The sequence below is a fragment of the Orcinus orca genome, chromosome 12, assembly GCF_937001465.1.
Source record: "Orcinus orca chromosome 12, mOrcOrc1.1, whole genome shotgun sequence".
NCBI classification, from domain to species: Eukaryota; Metazoa; Chordata; class Mammalia; order Artiodactyla; family Delphinidae; genus Orcinus; species Orcinus orca.
In genome coordinates, this window is record NC_064570.1 from 4,357,210 (window position 1) to 4,372,397 (window position 15,188).

Below are 15,188 nucleotides of genomic sequence, written 5' to 3' on the forward strand. Positions count from 1 at the left end.
TGATAAAGCCAGCTCTCTACTTCTTTTTTTCAGGTTTTTCCATGCCATTCTTGCATATTTATTTTTCTAAATAAATGTCAGGTTCTTACAGGTATCTTTATTTAGATCATATTAAAGTTATCAAATCCACATCTTTAGGATGATGAGTTGTGTGTTCCAACCCAAGAATATGGTATGGGTTTTCCATCTTTTCAAGTCTCCAGTTAGATCATTCCTCTTAGTATTTTAAGTTTTCTTCAAAAATATCTTGCATGTTCCTGATAAATTTATCCCTAAGTCTATTATCATTTTTGTTATAGTTAAAATGGGATTCTTCCATTATATATCATAATTGTCTATTTGTACATAAAGGAAGTTAGTCAGTTTTGTATATTAATGTTGTTCTGAGAAGTCTTTCTGAATTATGTTTATCATATTTAAGTTGATTCCCTTGTGTTTTCTATGTATTCAATTACATAATAAAAAACGATCAACAATTCAATGTTTGCTTTCATTCTGTCATTTTCTCTGATTTTTGGAGAAAAAAGTTCGAAATTTTAACAAAAAATAGTAATTTATAATAAATTTTCTTTTTTATAGAGATATTATTGACATTAACATTATATTAATTTCAAGTATACAACACAATGACTCGTTATTTGTATAGATTATGAAATGATCCCCACAATAAGTCTAGTTAACATTCATCACCATACACAGTTACACATTCTTTTCTTCCTGTGATGAGGACTTTATGATTCTCTCTTAGCTCCTTTCAAATATGGAATACAGTGTTATTAACTATAGTCACCATGCTGCACACTACACCCCATGACTTATTTGTCTTATAATTGGAAATTTATACCTTTTGACCCTCTTTACCAATTCCACCCACCCCCCAAACCCTAACCTCTGAAACCACCAATACATTCTCTATCTATAAGCTTTGTCACTTTTTTAATTTTTATGTTTTTGTTTTGTTTTAAGATTCTACAAATAAGTGAGACCATATGACTTTTGTCTTTCTTCTGATTTATTTCAGTTAGCAAAATGCCCTGAGCTTCCATCTATATTGTCTCAAAGAGACAATCTTTATTATGGCTAAATAGTATTTCATTATATGTATACATATACATATATCCATACATGTACATATACATATATCAATACATATACATACACATATATCAATACATATACATAAATCAATGCATATACATATATCAATACATAGACATAGACATATCTATAATATCTTCTTTGTATATTCATCCATCAGTGGATACTTTGGTTTCCATATCTTGGCTACTGTAAACAATGCTGTAATGAACATGGGGTGCATATATCTTTTGAATTACTGTCTTTGTTTTCTTGGGATAACTATCCACAAGTGGAATTGTGGGATTATCTGGTAGTTTTATTTTTGATTTTTTAAGGAATCTCCATACTGTTTTCTATAGTGTGGTAAAGTTCTTTAGTGTGATTTTTTTTTATTTTACAGAAACATTTGAAGAAATAAAGTATTGGACAATATTTTAATTCCTGGAATTTATTGTATAATGGAGGTTTTATGAATCTCTATCAAACTTATCATTACGCTAAAGAACTTTTGCTCTCTTACTTCACGTGAAAGAAACTTTTTGAAATTAAAGTTTAGAAGTATTCTTTGATCAGCTATTAATGAAGATAAATGAGCAAGTCTCAAGTAACAGAGAGTCATGTTAGTCTCTGTTGAACATGAACATGCAAAGAAGATCAATTTGATAGTCATTGACAAATTGACAGAAGTTAATGTTCAAAACCAGAAATTGTAATTTTTTTCTGTGACAGACAAATATGGTTACAATTTCCTTGTATTATGTCACTTGTGTATATCCCTGAGCAATATACATTATTATTTTGTATATTTTAAAGCTTTCTATAACTTGTATCACACCATATGTATTCTTCTGAAATTATGTTTATCCCTTTAATGTTTGTTTGTGAGTCATCTCTGTTGATATATGTAGTGTTAGATCATTTATTTTCACTGCTCTATCGTGTTCCATGGCATGAATACATCTTTTTTTATGCATCTTCCTGTCGGTGAATATTTATGTTGTTTCCAGCTGGCTGCCACTGTCTCTCTAGGTTCAACCCATATAGCTATGAGTAGAGCAACTCAGTTAGAGAGTGTACATTTCTTAAACTTTACTAGATATGCCATATTGTTCTTCAACATACTTATACAAATATATATTCTCATGAGCAATGAGTCAAAGTTCCCACTGCAAGTAGTTTTTAACTTTTTCAAATGTGCTTACAAAATGTTTTATCACTGTGGTTTGATTTTATTTCTCTAATTACCAGTGAGGTTGAACATCATTTCATGTTTTTTGAATTCAGGTTTTAAGTCCTTGTTCTATAAATCTCACTGCTGCTTCTCCACATCCCCCAACAACCATTATTTTCTTGATATTCTAATTGTAGAACTTGATATTTATTTATTTAATGACTGTTCTTCTTATCAATGGCCAATAGTACTTAAAAATAAGAATAATTTATTGAAATCAATTATATGTTAACTAACCAGGAAGTTATTAATTTTGTAATTCTTCATACAGATATTTACTATTAGATTTCATATGTATCTGTATTTTTTAATTTTTAATATGTTACAATTTTTGGTTAAAGCAAAAATATTGAGAAATACTTCTTTTTTGTCATATTCTTCAGCAATACAGAGAGAATTATCATCTTGGGACATAAAAATAATTCCACAAAAAAATCTAAACAATTTAAACACACACGAGAACTTGTGGAAAATACAAGTCAATGTACAGACCTATATTCAGTGTTTTGTGAAATCCAAACTTCTGATCCTAGCCTAAAATCTCACTTTCCTGACCTCATTTCCTTCCAAGCTCCCCTTCCTCATTTGGAGGAAGCAGCCACTCTGAGTGGTCCCTCTCCTTAGAAATACCCAGCTCGTGTCTGCCCCCAGGCTACAAAACTGGGGTTCCCCTCTTCCTGAAATCCCCTCGAGATCTTCTCAGGGCCTGACTTCTAAACCAAATTAACCCCAAACTCTCTAATCTCTCTCTATCATGTTCTTTTTATTTTCTTCATATTACTTTTTTTCACCTTCTGATATGGTCCCTTTTTACTTTTTATTATCTGTTTCACAGATAATAAAGATAATAAAGATCAACACTGTTCCAAGGGACCAGGGCTCCCTGTATCCCCGGAGCCTGGAACTTTGTCTGGCATGCCAGCATGCAGTAAAAGTACTTTGAAGGTTTACTCATTCAAGGTCGTATTAGAAGTCACACACTTCTCACATTAATATATTAAAACTCATCCAAACCTAGGAAACTGTACTAGTGACAATCACAGTATTGTCATGGTGGCTTTTATGACTAATGCAATGCAATTCAATTTACTTCTTGTATTTGGAATGCCAGACCTCGGCTTTCATGTTGAAGAATGATTCTCTGGGACTAGACTAATTGAAGGGCATTTGAATTACAAACACTTGACTATGTTTTTTTGTATATGGAGAAGAAACATGTGTGAAAATAAAGCCGACTTAACCATTTCATTGGTCTCCTTATCTGATAATGATGCTTCAGTAATAGCTGCTCGGATGCTGCCTGCAGGAAAGAGCCCAAAGTCATAATTATTCAACAAATAATAGTCGATTCATTATTCTAGCTCAGTCTAAAAGGCAGATGACACGGAAATTTCAGGTATGTCTTGAAAGCTGCTTTCTATTCACATTGCTGAAGAAACCTTTTAACACAGAGACCTGAAAGGCGGCTAGTGGATTGGGTCTTTGCAGATATTTTTGAGTGCTAAAAATAAACAAAACAAAAAGTATCATTAGATGTTGAATCTTTATTTGGATTCTTTTTAGAATATGAAAAAAATGGCCTCTTGTTTTAAATTGTACACATTAATGCACTAATAACATGAATGTAATAGGCTATAGAAGCAAACCACATTTTTTAGATCTACTAATTGCAAAAAGAAAAAAAAATACTCATAATTCAGAGAGTTGTGTGTTGATTCTTATCTTTGCAAACATTTTATTCCAGATGTGACTAATTAGTAGTATAAACAAGTTTGCTCACGGAATGTTTATATTACTTAGTAAAAAGCATAATTAGGAAAGAAGCTACAAAGAACATATCTCTGGGAAAAGCTGCAGATTTGGGTGATTAGCATCTTATTCTGAACATCCCCTAAAGACCCTTTGTGGGGATCATCTATTATGACTATTTGACTATTTTTTTTGCATTCTTAGTGTTAATATATAAGCATTTCCATGGTGCTTATTCTTATATATAAATAGTAATATATAATATTTGTTTAATATCACCAATAACACCACACAATTATCAACAAGGAACTGAATTTTTGAGAAGTAACTCAGAAAGATCATTTTTTCTATTAGACTAACTAGAAGTCATGACGCCTAACTCCAAAACCTGAAGTATTTTTATACAGGTTTCTGAAGGCCCTTGCCTGCATGTATATATCACTGTCCATCTAAACTCATGAGAATTTGGAATCTCTTGATATTTCCTGTATATTTTAAAAGCATAAAAACAATAATTAAATCATGCCAACTTAGCTGATATCATCTGAGTATAGAGACACTCACTTTCCATATCTAATTAAAGAATTATTCAGACCAAATGAATGCTCCCTAGCTGAGAGCATACTGTTTGTATTTCAGGTAGTCAATTTTGTTCTTGTATCATTGGAGATACTAATCCGCTAGAGCAAAGCTCATCTATAGGTGGATTCCAGGTAGATATATCTTCTAAACTGAGTTCTTTAGGGCTTTCCTCTATCCCATGAACCCATCCCAATCCATTGAACTGGATCTGATAGTCATTGAAGGAATGAATGGATGAAATTTTCAACGCACAATTACAAACAGATCTTTCTTCAAAGAAAGTATTGTTGACCAAACCCTAGACAGAGAACAAGCTTAAGTGTATAATTAAGGCAAACTTTGCTTCCAATTGGCAGTTAATGAGTATTTGGGATTATGCACAGAAATGACCAAACAAGACAAAAAATCCCACCTTGCCTTACATACGTCTCCCCAAACACAAGTATATTCCACATGTAATCCTTATATCTTTAACCAAGGCTATAGAGTTTTTGCTTTTCCTTCAAAGTCATTTTCATTTTACATATTAAGACTTTAGTAAAATTCTGAACAAGTTTGCTAGGTTACCTACTTTAAAATTTCAAACTAATAAACTAGAGCGTTTAATATATTGTTTTAGCCGATTGTGTTTTTGAAAAGAAAAAAATAAAGCCTTCACATGGTGTCAATTACAGTAAAATTAAGGGACACAGATATTATATTATTTAAATGTGCAGTTTAAAGCTACATATTGAAAGTTACGGTCCATTAATGTAAGTTATTTTGCAGTAGAAATATCTAATTATCTCTTTCAGATAATAAATGTAAATGTTTCAACCTAATCATAATAACCTGCCGGGAGAGAAGCTGTACAATTAGAAATCCAGTATGTGCCCCAAAGTTGAATTGTCTATGAAATTCACCCTTGGTGTCTCTGCTGTGCCATTTCTGGATGTCTATTTTATAGATCAAGGGAAGAAAATATATTCGATTTTTTTGTGTGCTGAAATTACATTTTTATAAGAGCAATTATTTGGGGTGATTAATAATGGCAGTGATGTTTTTATACTTGCAACTAACATGGTTCTCCGTAAAATGCATCCCCAATAGTGAATTATGTAAATTAATTCCAAGGACTTTTTTCACCTACTGATTTCATGTCAGAATTGTTAACTTTTCCATAGTTAAAGGCAAATAAAATATTACAAGCTTCAGATCTGAAATATATACTGAAACAGATCATTTTGTAACACAAATAAGAATTTGGACACACTTTAGAGGTTGTGACTTGCCCATGTTTCATTTATAGGCATTTTCAGACTAGGTGCTGTATGTATTTCTGTTTGGACATTACAGCAGCAAACCCAAACATCAAGAAGGCTGAAGTCCTGGATATGCAGCCATGATTTCAAAAGCATCATTTAGTTAAGAAAATGTCTTGCTGTTAGCAAGCGAAGAGCCGGAAAATAAGGGCTTCTGTTATAATGAGAGTGGAAGAAAAGCTTGCCATATAAGTGGAAGAAATTAAATATTTGGTTTACCTTCCCTTCCTCCTGCTCTCATTTTTAAGATATACTCTTTTGTTTAATGAATTGAAAAACACAAAGTTAATATGTATTTTCTCAATACTGTGCTTCAGAATTTTTCCTATGTCTTCATGTTAACATGAGCACCCTAGGTTGACATGAGCCAGGTTCTTGAATTATTTGAGTTTCTTTAGGTGGCAAGACATAATGTTCTTCCAGGATGACCACAGGAGTAGGGATTCACTGTAAAGATTCACGAGGGAAAACAACAACTTCATGTGCACAGCTAAACCAAACAAGAAGGTCACGTAGTCTCATGAAAACTAAAATATCACTGGGAGAACAGAATGGTAGTTTAAGGCACAGCTTCATGAACTATATTATTGTCACCCTGACTCTAGTTTCTGACATTAAATAATTTAACTACTGTCCCTTTTTTCCTACTACTCCATCTACTGCTTACTGGTTGGTTCTCCCTGCAGAGTACTGATCTGACAGATCTGACAGATGACTAACCCCTGGGGCAGAGGATTCCTCCAACGTTGTCTTTAGGTCAGAAACCCATCTCTTTTCCATTTGACTGCAGCCAGTGTGATCACAACTGGATTCAGAACATGTAGATTCATGGCTCATAATTCTTCAGAACATAGCTGAACAGAATCTTCCCCAAATATTCCTGGGGTTTTAAAGTATTCATATTTCTGGCATGCTTAGTCTTTCCCACAAGATTATTAAACTTTAAAGTACTTTACAGCTCCTTATGTCTTGAATCAACATCTCTGGTCTTTCAACTTGACATATACCACACCCATCCTCCCATACTGAAATAATTTTAAAACGTAACTGAAAGCACCATGTTTTATGACAGCTCTTTTTTTTACATATCTGCGACCTTCGTCTGGAATGGCTTTCACCAACTCTTCTACTTGGCTAAATGCTACTCATCTTTCAAGATTCGGCTCAAGCACTAAAACAAGTATATCTTGTTTCCTTCCTGTCCAACAGCTCTTCCTCCTTCTTTTGGTAATTTTTTTCTTGGCGAAACACTGTTCTCTTACTTTCAGCCTGTATTGTCTGGATGAAGCTTACCCTGTGCTCGGACATCAAGATTAAGGAGATAATATTGATCAACTAGTACTTTTCATTCTCATAGTCACGTGTTTGGATCAAGAGTGGATGTGTGCCCCAAGAACTTGAAATTATCTGGGGCCATTTTATAGAATTATTAGGAAAGAAGTTTTGTTTGTTGGCTTGCTTGTCTTTATAAAGTTGATTGGTAAAATTCAAGCCTGGAATTTCTAATGTCAATCTTTGTTACCATGTGGGGATAACCAATGTATGAGAAAGGCAAAACAGACATATTTGGAGGTGAGAGAAAGAAAGAGGTACCTGGCAACATTACCTACTGGAGCACCTGGATCAAACTGCAACCGAATATATGCTGCTCCTGTAATTTTCCCTTATGCACAACAATAAATTTCTCTCTCTTTTTTTTTCTTTTTTGGCTCAAATGAGATTGGTCTGACTTTTCTACTATCTGCAATATAAAAAGACCTAACTAATATGAGTTGTTTAAGCCAGGTGCTTTTTTATAGCACTTGCTACAATGTATCACATATTTTTCCTTGTTTTTTTCCTGCTCTAGACTGTGAGCTCATGGGAGGCTGTAGCTGTGTCCCATCTTCATGGACCAATGTCTGATGCATTGTATGTTATATCACTGGCATTTTTACATATTTGCTGAACAAATGAAACAAAGATGGATAAACGTTTTAGCTGTTTGATCAGTATTTTTTAAATTGCTAAATGTGTTTATTGTAGTTCAAAAAACACCAAATGTATATTTTAACTAGTAACACGTGTTTCTTAATCAAATTTAAGATTTTTCTCTCTTCAGTGTTTCCCTACAAAAAAAAATCCAACAAATTTAGCACTGTGTTTTCTCAGTGGAAGTATCCTTTTTCAAGCTTCAGTCTATAGATCCCATTTCAGTGGTTCAACAACAGTGAACAATTTAATAGAGAGAGAAATGAGGTTGATGAGGGAATCAAGATCCGGACCATGGAGGGTCTCAATTTCTATGCTAAGCAGTTTGGATTCGGCAATTTGGAGCCATTGAGGAGTAACCATGCAAGATTCACACTTTAGAAAAGATCCTCGCGGCAGGTTCAGGATGTAGGAAAGAGTCAAGGGAGTCCCCTGATGTAGAAAAGACCCAGCCTAGCTGAGCATAATTGTCCAAACCACCGAAGAGGCAGTTGAGAGTAAAAAGGGAAGACGTGTAAGGAAGTAGTAGATGTTGAAATTAGGGACTGGATATAGGGGATGGGGAAAGAGATCAAAGATGATCTCAGACTTCTGGCTGGGATGATAGCCATTCATTAACATTAAAAAAGTAAATAGGATAAGTAGATGGAGAAGAGAAACTAACTTGATTTTTGGACAAATCAATTTAACAAAACGGAGAAAGAACTTGACAAGAATAAACTTGTGGACTTCGTTTATCTTTGCCTTTTTCTGGCAGTAGCTCTTTATCTGGCAGCTAGAGCTGGGCCTCAGGTTCTTCCGCCTTTAGGATGTCCTGTCCATGCGACCCCACCCCGTCCAGGACGTGAAGGCAGAGCTCACCTCTGCTGACCTGGGTTTACAACATCCTCCGAGGAGCATGCTCATGGCAAGATTTCTGAAGATGCTCCCATGTCCCAGCTTTAAGGAAGCTCTTATCTGGCATACACAGATTGCTGAAATTGGGCATGGTAAACTGCATTCCACTCTAAGGTCTTCTTGTATGGGCTTTAAAAAAAGTTGAAAGAATGTTGAATAGTGTTTTACTTATGAAGTTTCCTTAATTCCCAATGAGTGTCTATCATTGTGACATTTTCCCTCTGCTGCTCAGCACCAGGTGGGAATGCTCCAGACAGACAGACTCAAGGAAAGCCTTCCTCAAGGTGGGCATTGAGCCGGGTAGAAATCCCAAATTGCATTTGATCACTTGTATCTGATTTCTCCCTCTTTCGCCAATAGATGTCCCTGTAGCAAATGAAAGAATTTTGAAAGGAGTCCAGGGGTGCAATTAAGTGAGACAATACAGATGCCAGAATTTAAACGCTGCCAGTTTTATGTAATTTAATTAATGCTGTGGAGAGGAAAAAATGCTTGCCTGTGCAGTATTTTGTGAAGTAAAGAGGCTGCTGATTAAAGGGCATCGTTCTGACAGAATCCAGAGAAATAGAGAGTTGATCCATAGATGGCTCTATTAGATTAGAAAGAACAACCACATGCAGAGTCCTGTTTATTATTTTATGTCTGACATTTTAGGAGTCTGTGTAATGTCATTATCTATAGAAATTCTAACAGCACACCAATTGTCCCGTACAGGTGTACCTGTCTTTTCAGACAACCTTCTTAGACATCCATTACTTATAACACCTGTTTCCTTCATGGAAGGACTGGACTTTACAAGGGGACTTTCCTTACAGATGAGAATGGAGGAAAGAAATTTTGAAGTGAAAGGATGATTCTTTTGCTTAAAAATACAAATATGTCAGCATTGTTATTACCAGCTTTTACTCAGATTTACTCATCCAGGACATTTTGATAAATACATATTCCATCTTCCTTAGAGAAGTAGTGGACAATGCTTTAGATGCAGACTCAAAATCAATTTTGGTAATAACTGTGGGTATAGCTCACAGCTCCCTAAAAGAAAATCAGGTAACATGAAAAGAAAAAGCAAGCCTGTGATCAGCAAAACACCCAAATAAGATCCTGCTGTCTCAGGTGGCCCCTCATTTACAGCTTATGGATTTTAAATGAGGGAAAACTATTTGAAAGTTCAGAGAGTTTGGGGATTTAAATTTGTCTTCATTTAAAGTGTTCCTTTTTTCTCTTTGTGCTTTACAGTTCTTTTCAAAACTTTCGTCCACAGTACACACTGCGTTCCAGAAATTTAAAAAAATAGGATGATAAATAAAAACAATGAAAAATGAAAGGGTGTGATGACAGTGAAGGTCAGAGGGCTCCTATGACATGAGGCTTAGTTCTTCACTCTGGATACATCATCCTAAGATTGCTTCTATCTGTTTATTTTCATCAGATACGATTGTAGTTAAATGCAATAGTCAGATTAACAGTTCTAGTTAGAAATACAGATTCAGTAGAACCAAAATAAAATATTGGGGCAATTGATCAGCTTTTGATAGTTCAATAAATACATGCCAAATAATTCAAGTGCAATTACAATAACATGTCCCTTCTATTTTAATTAAGCATATTTAAGATGTACATGCAGTCACACTTAATGTAGCTGAAATTTCAGAAACTTTATCACTGGCTAAGGGCAGCGACAAAGGCACGAACAAAGCCACTAGATACCGTCTCCTCTCAGTGGCTGTTTGATTTATTTGTTGCTGAGTAACAAACTACTCTCAAAACTTTGTGGCTTAAAATGACAACCATTTCATCTGTTCACGATTCTGTACATCAGGTATTTAGACAGGGCTCTGCCTGGCACTTCTTTTGCTCCATGAGACACTGGCCAGGATTACAGAATTGCAGTCAGGTGGCTTCACTCCCACGTGTCACCTTGGAGGGGAGACTGCAGGGCAAGAACCTCTTCCCCTCTCCACTTACCCAGCTTGGGCCTCTTGACAACACTGCCGGATCCCAGGAGAGGGTTTCAAGAGGAGCTAAGCTTGAAGCTTCAGATGAAGGCCCAGCTGTGAATGTCATATCTCATCCCTCCACTGCACTCTCTTGGCTAAATCCAGACAAAAGGCTGATTCAAGGGGAGGAATTCAAGGGGAGGAAAATAGACCCTGTTTCTCAATTGGACGAGTAGCAAGAATTCACAGCCATCTGTAATCTACCAGAAACTGTCCTCTGGCCATGAATTACTTATATTCTCTGACATGCAAAATACACCTTTCCCTCCCAAGAACCCATAATTCTCATCCCATTATGGCATCAGGCACTAACACAATGACCAGGATCTAATCTTCTGAGTTAGACACAGGGGCTCATAAGGCTTCTGCCATGAGACTCCTCAGGTAGGGAGACACTTGAATGAAGAAAAAAGTCACAGACAAGATAGAATATACATGGAGAAACAGGCATCGAATGACTGCAGTCAACACTTCAAATCAAAGAGGGGAAATGGGAAGCACGTACACAGTGATTCTGAAACCCAGCCACGCACGTCCTCAAATTCCTTTGCTCATTGAGGACGACCTAGACCTCCTCACAGGAAGGAGAGCCACTCAGCATTTGGCTTCTCTCTTTGGACTGTGGGCTCCCCCATCTGACTCTTCCTTCCTTTTCTATAAAAAATGATCTATGCTTATGACACATTAGCTTGCTGCCTACCCACAGAGTATTAGGGGAAAAAAAAAAAAGAGTCCTCTTTCTGTTTTGTACTTTTGGCCAAAAATGACACAGCTTCCTAAACAACTTGGTGGGACGCCAGTGTATAAGACCATTAATCCAGTCCATTGCACAAACGTCATGCTCACGTTTGTCTTTGAGACAGGCTTCTCTCTGCCTGGGGTCTGAGTCGGGGAGCTATGGAAAAATGCCATTAAGATTTTTAGAAGAAATTCTGTCCAGCTGAGAAGGAGTAACAAGCACCTCTTAAAACTCTGAGATCTTAACAAAGCGTTCTGCTCCCACACACCGGATGTGCCTTTAACCCCGTGGCCTTGTGTTCATGGCAACATCTGTCTTTGATATTTGCCTGAGTCACCTTTTACCTTGAGAAATATTTGCCCAATGGACAGGCTAGAAGTAAGAAACAGTTTAATTTTTCAACTTAGCAATTCTGAAGTTGGAATACTTCTTTAGAATTGGGCTTAAAAAAGCAAAGAATTCCTTTTCAAATCCATCTCTCTCCCCACCCTTTATGATTGAGAGCTAAAAGAAGCCCACCGGCTCTTTCAGCATCCTGCCTGGATCTCTCCTTTGCTAGATCCGCAGGTTCACCAGGTACACGTTCTATCTTCTGTGCTCCAGTTTGTCAAGTGTTCTTCCACTGCAGGTCACATGTCACCACCCTTCCAAGCTTGAACAGCAGTTTGTTCCCTGCCTTTCCAGTTTGCACTACCAGTCTTCCCGATACCCTTCACAGGAGCCCTTGCCATCTCTTTTAGGTTTTTGTTACTGAAGAATCCCACTTCTAATACTATGTTCTGTTTCAATTTTTCTATTGCCGTTTAACAAAACACCTTAACCATAATTTATTATAAGTTACAATTCTTTGTATGACCAGAGTTTTTCTGCTTTAGTGGCGTCATAGTGAGTGCTGGGATGACAGAAGTTTCCAGAAGGTCCTCACTCACACAGCTGGCAGTGGTACAGATCACTGGCTCAGTACAATAAGGGTTGGGGGCTGAGAGTTTTTCCATCAGAGCTTTTCCACGTGGCAGCTTGAGCTTCATCCAAACATGGTGGCTGGGTCCCAGGGAAAGATATTCCAAGAGTTAAAGGTAGAAGTTCTAGATCTCACAGAGCCCAGACTCAGAACTTATATAACATCATTCCCACCACATTCTGTTGATGAGAACAGTCCAGGAGCAGTCTAGAATCAAAGGAGGTAAAAAGAGTCTATCTCTCAATGTGGAAATTATGAGGTCAAGTTGCAAAAACATATGTGGAATGGAAGAGACAGCACTGCCATCTTTGGAAACACTTGGGGATGCTGGGATGGGGTGAATGTATTTTGCATGTGAGAAGGACATAGATCTGGGGAGACTAGAGGAGAGAGTGAATTGTGTCCCTCCCCAAATTTACATGTTGAAGTTCTAACCAGCCACCAGTTCCTCAGAATGTGACAGTATTTGGAAATAGGGTGATTGCAGATATAGGTAGTTAAGAAGGGTCATATTGGAGTTGGGTGGGCCCCTACTCCAATAGTGATGCCCTTATAAAAAGGAGAAATGTGGACACAGACATGCACACAGGGAAAATGCCGTGTTAAGAGAAAGGTAGAGATCTGAGTAAAGCAGTAAAAGCCAAGGAATGCCAAAGATCACCAGCAAACTACCAGGAGTCTGGGGGGAGGCCTGGGACAGACTGTCTTTCAAAGACCTCAGAAGGAACCAATCGTCCAAACTGCTAGAGAATTCACGTCTGTTGTCTGAGCCACCTGGTCTGTGGCATGTTGTTAAGGTAGCCCTAAGAAACTCATACCAGTAGCCATGGGACCTTTGTTGAGCACCTATCCTGGTAGGGAAAACAAGAATACAAAAATTCCCTTCCCTTCAAGGATCCAGGTTAATAGAAGTAGCAGTGTTCTCACAGAAATACAAATACTCAAATGATTTCTTTTCTAATGCAGTTTCTGCCACATTTTAGCAAAACATTCTCATGTAGTGCTATAATCAGGAACAAGGCATGCATGTTTGTGACATGTGTGTGTGTTGTGGTTTCCCCTCAAACCACGAAATATAAGCATCCTCAGTGACCTACAATGGAAAGGCTTTTTCCCTTGGCACTACTGGTACTTTCATTTTAAGGCTATATACAACATTTAGACCAGTGTTAAATTTCTACGGAGGAAACCCCTCCAGAAAGCCAGGGTTAGCCAAGTAGATGCCGTCCACACCCAAGTCTTCAGACTCACAGGTCACGGTCGATTTTGCGAAGGACAGCAATTTCTTGACTGTTTTATTCTGGTTTCCTGGGCAGCTGCTTTGCTAGTTCACAAAAGTGATGCTGCTACCTCAAGCCAGGACAGCACATCAAAACTCCAGTACAGATGCTGGAATATGTATGAGGAGATGACAAAGACCGATCTGTCTGTGGAAGATTCAAATGTGAGCATCTGCTATCATGGCATGAAAAAGAATTAGACTCATCAGCTACAGTGATTCATAATGATAGCTGTGTTTGCTCTCAGAATATTAAGGGCATCAACCATTCACTTAATTGCCAAAAAGGACTCTTTTTTTTTTTAACCATACAACATCTCTCTCTCATTCTCTCAATATATAGATTTTTATAGAGATAGATATCCCCAAACGGTCTCACTGGCTCAAGCATAAATGTAACAAAGACAAATTAAAAGGAGCTAATATATTTGATTAATGCTAGGTTCCGTATCTGAACTTAGAAGCATAAATGTCTCTTTATAAGTGATACTGTCTGCAAATGAGATCAAATCAAATTTCAAGGCACTCTGTTAATGAAAAGTATTGATTTTTATAGCATTTGGGCCAAACCATCACCAATTTTCAATCCCCTTGATATCTCTTTCAGCAAAAAGGGCTTCATCCTTGAATACACAGATGCCCTTCTCTTTCTCCTCTTCCTCTCAAGCTCTAGGCCTCATGGCTTGTCTCTTCACCTTCTCTTCGGTGTTGATCTAATTTGTTCCTGCAACGTCAGTCATCACTTCCAGGCAGATGACTCCCAAGTCACTGTCTTAATAAGCTGATACCTTCCTTTCCAACATCTTTGTCCTTTCTAACTAATCTGCCCTGAGTGTTTCTTGCACTTTCCTCTCTACCTTGCTGTTCAAACAGTTTTAAGCCTCCACTCCACTCTTTCAAATTTCACCATCCTTAAGAAATTGAGCTGAAGATCCAAGTCATCCCTCCTTCCTGACTCCTTCCTGGTCCATTATGACTCACATGGTCCTTCTTCTTCCTGAACACTGGAACACATCAGCTGCTCATACAGAGACTGGCCTTGGTCTGTCCCAGGCAGTAGAATTCAATGACTGAACATGATATTTTGAGAGGGTACCTGATGTAGGGTAAGATAAGTGAGGGAGTTGAGGGAAGTAGGCACAGCTCAGCCAGTATGATCCATCAGATCAACTCTAGCAATTATCAGGGTGACATTTATCTCTGCAAGACTACTCACACTGAAGCTGTAGAGTCAGCCTCACTATTCAATTAAACATTAATCATATACTACCACGTGACACCTCATGTTTTATTGAAGATTTCTATTTAAATCTAGCATTTTTAATTAGCTTCAGTGTGTTTATATTTGGTCTCCCCAGCTACAGCATAACTCTCTAAAGAAAAGATGGTATCAGGTTT